This window comes from Nicotiana tabacum, chromosome 22, assembly GCF_000715075.1.
Source record: "Nicotiana tabacum cultivar K326 chromosome 22, ASM71507v2, whole genome shotgun sequence".
Taxonomy (NCBI): domain Eukaryota; kingdom Viridiplantae; phylum Streptophyta; class Magnoliopsida; order Solanales; family Solanaceae; genus Nicotiana; species Nicotiana tabacum.
In genome coordinates, this window is record NC_134101.1 from 163493868 (window position 1) to 163502112 (window position 8245).

An 8245-nucleotide genomic window follows, 5' to 3' on the forward strand; every position below is an offset into this window, starting at 1 on the left:
CCGAGGAAATTGTCAGGGAGGTTGAAAAATTTGAGAATAAGACTAAGTCTAATCTGGACGAGACCGAAGCAGTGAATTTGGGAGATGCCGAGACCGTCAAGGAGACTCGCATAAGCATTCACTTGTCACCAACAGAGAAAGAAGAGTACATTGGCTTACTAAAAGAGTATGAGGATATTTTCGCATGGTCATATGATGATATGACCGGCTTAAGCACGTCTATAGTGGCTTACAAGTTGCCCACTAATCCTATGTGTCCGCCAGTGAAACAGAAACTCAGAAAGTTCAAACCAGACATGAGCTTGAAAATCAAGGAAGAAGTTACCAAGCAGATCAAAGCCAAAGTTCTTAGGGTGGTTGAGTACCCAACCTGGTTAGCTAACATTGTGCCAGTTCCGAAGAAGGATGGGAAGGTTAGAGTATGTGTTGACTATCGAGATTTAAACAAAGCAAATCCCAAGGATGACTTCCCACTACCAAATATACACATCTTGATTGATAATTGCGCCAAGCATAAACTCCAATACTTTGTAGATTGCTTCGCGGGTTATCACCAGATTTGAATGGATGAGAAGACGCAGAGAAAACAACTTTTATTACGCCATGGGGTGTGTTCTGTTACAAGATGATGTCATTCGGTTTGAAGAATACTGGGGCCACTTACATGAGAGTCATGAAAACTATCTTCCATGACATGATCCATAAAGAAATAGAGGTGTATGTGGACAACGTCATTATCAAATCCAAAAAGGCCGCAGATCACATAGCGGACCTGAGAAAGTTCTTTGACAGACTAAGGAGGTATAATTTGAAACAAAATCCCACATAGTGTTCCTTTGGGGTTCCCGCAAGGAAGTTATTGGGATTCATCATCGGCCATCAATGGATCGAGTTAGATCCGTCCAAAGTCAAGGCTATTCAGGAGTTACCGCCACCTAGGAGCAAAAAGGACGTGATGAGCTTCCTAGGACGTCTCAACTACATCAGTCAATTTATAGCATAGTCCACATTCATATGTGAACCCATCTTCAAGATGCTGAGAAAGATGCCGAAAAAAGCTGGACAGAGGATTGTCAGAAAACTTTCGACAAGATCATGGAGTACCTGTCCACACCACCAGTTCTGGTCCCGCCAGAACCAGGATGACCTTTGCTACTCTATCTATCTGTATTGGATTGAGCCTTTGAATGTGTTCTGGGAAAACATGACGAGACAGGAATAAAGGAGCAAGCCATATATTACTTGAGCAAGAATTTCACACCTTATAAAGCACGATACTCTCTGCTTGAACGCACTTGCTATGCTTTGACCTGGACAGCTCAGAAATTGAGGCATTACTTCTGTGCCTATACTACATACGTCATATCCAGGATGGACCCTCTGAAGTACATATTCCAGAAACCCATGCCAACTAAAAAGTTGGCCAAATGGCAGATTCAACATCGTCAACGTAACTCAAAAGGCGTTCAAGGGACAAGCATTGGCAGATCACCTTGCTGAAAATTCGATGGGAGGAGAATACGAACCCTTGAAAATTTATTTTCCTGATGAAGAAGTATCATTTGTAGGAGAAGACATTACCGAAGCATATGACGGTTGGAGGATGTTCTTTGATAGAGCTGAAAATTTTAAAGGAGTGGGTATTGGAGCAGTCTTGGTATCAGAAACGGGTCAACATTATCCGGTATCTACTAAACTCAGATTTTCCTACACCAACAATATAGCGGAGTCTGAAGCTTGCGTACTTGGGCTCAACATGGCAATCGACATGAACATCCAGAAGCTGCTGGTGATCGATGATTCAGATTTGCTCGTGCACTAGGTACAAGGAGAGTGGGCCACCAAACATTCGAAGATATTGCCATATCTGCACCATGTGTAGGAATTGAGAAAGAGGTTCACGAAAATAGAATTCCGACATGTGTCCAGAATTCAGAATGAGTTTGCCGATACATTGGCCACTTTGTCATCCATGATATAACATCCAAATAAGAATTATATTGATCCCATTCTGGTGAGGATCCATAATCAGCCGGCATATTTTGCTAATATTGAAGAAGAAACAGATGGAAAGCCTTGGTTCCATGACATCAAGGAGTATTTGTCAAAGGGAGAATATCCTGAGCATGCAAACCACACTCAGAAGCGCACACTCCGGAGATTGTCCAATCAATTCTTCCGCAGTAGAGGAAACTTGTACAGGAGAACTCCTAATTTGGGTTTACTAAGGTTTGTTGATGCAAAGTAAGCTTCTAAGCTTCTTGAGGATGTACATACTGGGACTTGTGGGCCGCACATGAATGGTTTCATCTTGGCTAAGAAGATACTTAGGGCCGGTTACTTTTGGATGACCATGAAAACAGATTGCATCCAGTATGTCCACAAGTGCTTTCAATGCCAGGTGCACACCGATATGATAAAAGTGCCGCCAAACGAGCTCAATGCAATGAGCTCACCATGGCTATTCGCCGCCTGGGGAATGGATGTTATTGGTACGATCGAGCCCATTGCTTCAAACAGACATAGATTTATTCTGGTAGCCATTGATTACTTCACAAAATGGGTAGAGGCTGCATCCTACAAATCTGTAACCAAGAAAGTCGTCGTAGATTTTGTCAAAGATCGAATTGTTTGCCGATTCGGTGTTCCCGAATCCATTGTTACTGATAATGCCGCCAATCTCAATAGTGATCTGATGAAAGCTATGTGTGAAACTTTCAAAATCAAGCACAAGAATTCCACAACCTATAGACCTTAGATGAATGGAGCCGTAGAAGCTGCCAACAAAAACATCAAGAAGATACTAAGGAAGATGGTAGAGAATCACAAACAATGGCACGTAAAGCTACCCTTTATTTTATTGGGATACCACACTACAGTTCGCACATCAACCGGGGCAACTCCATACATGTTGGTTTATGGTATGAGGACGTCATTCTAGTCGAGGTAGAGATTCCTTCTTTAAGAATCATCCAGGAAGCTGATCTCAGCGACGCAGAGTGGATAAGAAGTCACTATGAACAATTGGCCCTTATCAATGGAAAGAGGATGAACGCAGTGTGTCATGACCAACTTTATTAGAACAGAATGTCCAGAGCTTTCAACAAAAGGGTCAAACCACGGCAATTCGCACCAGGTCAGTTGGTGCTGAAGAAGATCTTCCCACATCAAGATGAAGCCAAAGGGAAATTCTCTCCTAACTGGCAAGGTCCGTACATGGTTCATAGGGTGCTGATTGGAGGAGCACTCATACTTGCAGAAATGGACGGAGAAGTCTGGCCAAAACCAATCAATTCAGACGCAGTCACGAGATAATATGCTTAGATTATTTACATTCTCCTCATCTGATGTAATTGAACTATGCTTGACCTGATTCTCATTTAAGAGGGGATATGTAGGTAGCCTTATGGGTTCGGTCATATCATAATAAAATTTTCATTTCCCCCAAGATCAGAAACTGGGGCAAAATTTTGAGGAGGGTCCTCAAAATTCCAGAGCAAGTCCAGCCGACGCCATCGCATGCCAGGAAGTCAGTAATCAGTTAAAAAACTGGGGCAGAATTTTGAGAAGGATTCTCAAAATTCCGGAGAAGGTTCAGCAGGATCCATCATCCGCAAACGATAAAAAGATCATCTACCAAACCGGGGCAGAAATTTGAGGAGGACCCTCAAAATTCTTACATAAGAAAGCTGCAGTGTCTCTTGAAATGTGTTACAATCACTAGTTCATCTAAAATTACTTGATATATATTTCTACAACGACTCTATTTTTATCAATAATTGCATATTTTTGAATACTCTATTTTCATAATAGTCAGGTGTCACCCAGGAGAACTCGAAAGGCCTTCAGAATGGAGCAAAGCAAAGCCAGCGGACAGAAGCACAAACCAACCTTCCCCCACAAAACTTACAACTTTTTTTTGAACGCAGGCACATTTGACGTAACGATAGCACTCACAAACATATATGCACAAAGCAAATTCATCATCCATCTGGCCATCAGACACTGAATATACTTCCAGCTAAGAAATACACTACCCTTATTTGCTACTCGCTCTCTGCATGAGGCTAATCCCTGCCTCCCTATTTGCATGAGGCTAATCCCTGCCTCCACATTTGCATGAGGCTAATCCCTGCCTCCATATTTGCATGAGGCTAATCCTTGACTCCGCATTTGCATGAGGCTAATCCCTGCCTCCATATTTGCATGAGGCTAATACTTGTCTCAATACTTGCATAAGGCTAATCCCTACCTCTATTTCTGCATGAGGCTAATCCTTGCCTCCATACCTGCATAAGGCTAATCCTTGCCTCCATACTTGCATGAGGCTAATCTCTGCCTCTATATAATCCCTACCTCCATATTTGCATGAGGCTAATCCTTGCCTCCATACTTGCATAAGGCTAATCCTTGCCTCCATATCTACATGAGGCTCATCCTTGCCTCCATACTTGCATGAGGCTAATCCCTGCCTCCATACTTGCATGAGGCTAATCCCTACCTCTATATATGCATGAGGCTAATACTTTCCTCCATACTTGCATGAGGCTAATCCGTGCCTCCATTTCTGCATGAGGCTAATCCTTGCCTCCATACCTGCATGAGGCTAATCTTTGCCTCCATACTTGCTTGAGGCTAATCCTTGCCTCCATACCTGCATGAGGCTAATCCATGCCTCCTTACCTGCATGAGGCTAATCCTTGCCTCCATATCTGCATGATGCTAATCCCTGCCTCCTTTTTTTAGGAGGCTAATCCATTGCCTCCCTATTTGCATGAGGCTAATCCCTGCCTCCATATCTGCATGAGGTTAATCCCTGCCTCCGTATTTGCATGGGACTAAGCACTGTCCCTTTTCGCACAAATTTTGCTCTATTTCTAGCACTATCTATTTGCTTTTCGATCGAGATAAGATCTGCCCTCCATTTTACAAGACTAAGCCTTGTCTTGTTAACATCATTACTGCATATCATGGGCTGAAATATCGCCGATCTATCCGAAGACATCATAGTCTAAAGGCATCATCCTCATAGCCGGAAGACACCATGCCATGGCCTGAGGATCTCTCAAATTTGCATATCATTATTCAAAGGTGTCATGGTTCGAAGGCACCATTTTCATGGCCCGAGAACATCATTTCATGGCCTACAATTCCCTCACTAAACAATTCATGGCCTAGGACGTCATGGTCCAAGGACGTCATCTTTAACCGTCCAAAGACAACCTTAATGGTCCAAAGGGAATCTACATCATGTTTAAATTTTTGCAAATACATGTTTGTAGCATCTTTTATCTGCAGGTAATCAGTAAGCAACCACTATCCTAGTAGGAGCGATCTCGCTCCAGTTCCTTCAACTGTCCCGAACCTTAACCGCTCACCATAGCCGCTTCCGCATCACGTGTCCGTTCTTGCAATAATTTCATCGGCATATTCCGCCGATGAATCCAGAACTACACATGACTTGATTCTTGTAAAACCAGAGATATGTAGGCAACTCGAACACCAGAGTCCAACATCTATTTTTTAAAAGCATCCCGCTCAGTCAAAATTGGCCATCATTTCTTTACCCGAAAACTCTTTCATCCTTCTCGGGTAAAGAGGGGCAGCTGTGATACCCAAATTTTCCCTATATATTTTTAATACATAAGTATACTTTCAAAATTCCGTATATGATGCATAAGCATTTTTTATAATTTTTCTATAATTTTTAAAGGCTTCAAATTGATTTATTTCCTTCCTTTTTACTCATAAAGTCTCCAATAATTATCCTTCAAATTATTTTTGTGGTTATTTAGTCATAAAATTCTATATTTATGCTAAAATATTGTTAAAATATTTTTTGTGCATTTTTATAATTGCATTGGCATTTTTAAAAGTCGATTTGCATATATTTGCAATACTAGCCCTATTAAAGCATAATTACGTTTTAATACATAAAATGGCCTTTTATATTTTTAAAATATTAAACAACTATTTTAAATCATTTTAGTGCATGAAATTATTTTTGTAGAAATCATTTATTATTTATTTTAAATTATATAGGGTTAAATTGGCTATTTAAAGCTTAGCCAAATTGTATTTCAATTTTAGCCTCAATTCAACCCAATACCCCAACCCAATTTCAGATCAAATTACCCAACCCAAGACCCCACCAGATCATGGCCATTGATCTAAAAGATCAACGGCCCTCGTTAAAACTTACCTTTTTAAATTCCAAACAACCCCCAACCCTAATCATTTTCTATGCACCCACCGCCCTAAAATCCTCTCTGCTCTCAAAATACTCTCAACCTAACCCTAATATTCAAACGCCGACCTCCCATCTCTGGTCATCTCCGGTGACCTCTCATCATTTCTTAAGCCTCAAATGGCTTCTCTCATGCCATTCTTGTCTTCTCTAAGGTCCTCAAGGGCCCAGGGCCATGCCGACTTGCATCTAGGGTTCATCTCCCGCCTATTTCTGGCTACTCCAGTGTGATTCAAAGCGAAATCATTCTATATTTGCTACGATCCTTGGGTTTCTAGACAGGTTTCGTCATCTCTGAATGGGTTTCTTTTGAAACCCTAATTTTTCTTCTACACCTCCTAGATCTGTACAGATCTAGGACGATTTGAGTTATTTATTAAATGTTTTACACCATCCGTGAGGTTCTTTACAAGAATCATGTGATTTCAAGTATTTTTCGTCTTCTTCTAAAACCAAGGTTTTCAGAACTTCTTTTAAAACTTGTCTAATTGATTCTTTGTGTTTAAACTTCTATTTCTTACATATTTTGACTAATTCTGTGAGTTTACCACATCTTAACTCGTTTATGCTGAAAGCCCTAATTTTTAGGGTTCTACATTTCGTTCTGTGTATTAGCATGACTGACCGGTTCTCGTTTTGCGTTTCTGTGATTTCTCGTGATTATCTCACCTTGATATGTTTCTACTGAGTTTCTTAGCCTAAGCTTACACTGATTTTATTTGCTTGTGTTCATCTTGACTGTTCAAGACTTGCCTCTTTCTCCTTGAATCATTATTGTTTAACTTTTATGTTTGCTAGAGTTGTATGTTGACTCTTGACTATCCATGTCTTACTTTATTTATATGCTAAACGCTAACTCTTTTCATGACTTTCTCTTTAATTGATTATGAATTCCCTGTTTCTTGGTTTGATTTGAAAACTTTTCTTTAAACCTTCGATTCATACCTTCTTACTCAATATGATTGATTTGCTTGCCTAAACTAACTTTCCCTTACCTTTTCTGCATTGTTACTTGATTCTTATCGACTATCTCCTTAATTAGAATTTTCTGAACCTAGCCCTAATTGTTTACTCTGTGCCTACTATGTTTGAATTATTTCCTTGTCTGTTATGCTCCAGTTACACATTGATTTCTTTCCTTATTTGCCACCTGTTCTTACCGTTTGAACTGATTCCCTTAATTAAGGGAGTACTTGTACTGATTTTGCTCTAATTGGTTCTGAGTTCCATAATTACTATACAATTGTGATTCTTACCTTATTTTACCTAGTTTCGAACTACTATATATATTCTCTCTCATTAACAGTCAGCACACACGAACACATTAGTTCAAACTCTCTCACACTTAAAAATTTTCTGCTCTCTCTCTTTGGTTACTTGCTATTATTCTGAGTTAGCCGACTGCAAGCCAAGGCTAATTATTATGCTCTCCTATTCTTCACTTTGTGTTTACTATCTCTTCACTAGTATGTTCTGATTTCAATTCAAGTTCCAAAACCAATATGTTTCTTCTACTGCTTCAGTTTATCATATTTCTAATTTGTTTCTATCTATGGTTCTGTTGTTCAACATGTAATTGACATGTTTGCATTACTGCTTCATCTAGCACGCTAGTCTAACCCTCTCAGAGCATTTTAGAACATGTTCTACTCCCCTTGTAGTCTGTCTCAACCCTGTTTTGAATGTTTGTCTACTTGTTGTCATACCTCCTTTTTACTACCCCGCATGGGGAGTATAAAGGAGTTTTTTCCAATTTAAGTGACAATCAAAACGAGATTATTTATTTAAAATTCAGAGTCGCCACTTGGGATAATTTATGGTGCCCCAAGTCACTGGTTTAGAATCCCGAATCGAGGAAGTTGACTCTTATTTATGGTCTACGAACACAAGAATCTGGGAAAAGAATTCTGTTTACCCAGGAGAAGGTGTTAGGCATTCCCGGGTTCTGTAGTTTAAGCACGGTCGCTTTGATCTTACTTGGCTTAATCAAATTGTCTA